This window comes from Emiliania huxleyi (genome assembly GCF_000372725.1).
Source record: "Emiliania huxleyi CCMP1516 unplaced genomic scaffold EMIHUscaffold_271, whole genome shotgun sequence".
NCBI classification, from domain to species: domain Eukaryota; phylum Haptophyta; order Isochrysidales; family Noelaerhabdaceae; genus Emiliania; species Emiliania huxleyi.
In genome coordinates, this window is record NW_005200000.1 from 38,240 (window position 1) to 39,204 (window position 965).

Here is a 965-nt window from a genome sequence, read left to right on the forward strand (position 1 = left end):
TTGGGTCGGGCGGCAGTGGCAGGCAGCAAGGGATGCCGCGAGGGCGGAGGCGAACAGTGAGGAGTGGTTGTGGGTCCCGAGCCCCGCGACAGGATCGCTCGAGGCGCCAGAGGCGCCGGCCGGGCTCGGGCGGTGTGTTGTCTGCGGCGGCAGCCGAGCCGACGCCGCCTTCTACAGGTGCGGCCACCTCTGCGCTTGCCTCGAGTGCGCGAGCTCTCTGCGACGCCGGGCGATGCCGTGCCCCATCTGCCAAGCCCCGATCTCCGACGTCGTCGCATTGCAATTCGCTGCGTGAGGCACGAAGCATCGATGTCGAGGGTGTGCGAAATGCTTCTTTGAGGGATTGACGAGCAAGGCGACGCGTGAATGGCGAGTCGAGCATTTGCGCCAACAGGCTCGTGCCACACCGTGCGCTTGTGCGAGCGGGGAGAGCAGACATTGGACGCGACGGTGCTCAAGGGCAGGACAAACATCGGTGACAGTGTTTTGAATTTCGCTCCGCATTGGGATTGCGGTAGACTCTTCTGGTGCGACGATCGGGGGCTGAGAGTGCGAGAGGGACAGCGAGCAGTCCACAGCGTGCCGCTCCGCCGCCTGAGCCGCCAGAGCTGGGGCTCAGAGAGTTTGAGCCTCTCTTCGTTCACTCTTGGCTGCTAGGCTCAGCCTCAGCATCTCGCGCTCTCGTTCCTCTCGTGTCTCGACTCCGTCGGCACGGACTCTGTGCAGTGGCAAAAAAGTAGAATTGTGCGACGATTTCGTTCTAGGTGTGCGCGGTGCAGTGGGGTGCACAGTGGGGTGAGCTGCGAGTGAGACGTGCGACAACCGACATGCGAGAGGCGGGAAATGTGCTTAAATGCTAAAAAATGGCAGTGTCCAGTGTCCAGTGTCGAGTAAATTCACGATGTGTATATGTATGTGTGTCATCTGTAAAGTGCGGAACCCAAACGTCGTTGAAAAACACAACA

General features: G+C 60.8%; 1 protein-coding gene across 1 annotated transcript in view; it reads right to left on the minus strand.

The window, feature by feature from the left end:
* EMIHUDRAFT_115891 (hypothetical protein) overlaps positions 1 to 965 on the minus strand; it is a gene marked incomplete at both ends in the record, with an annotated part of 5,197 nt that overhangs the window by 572 nt on the left and 3,660 nt on the right. The gene's annotated exons all lie outside the window — the stretch shown is intronic.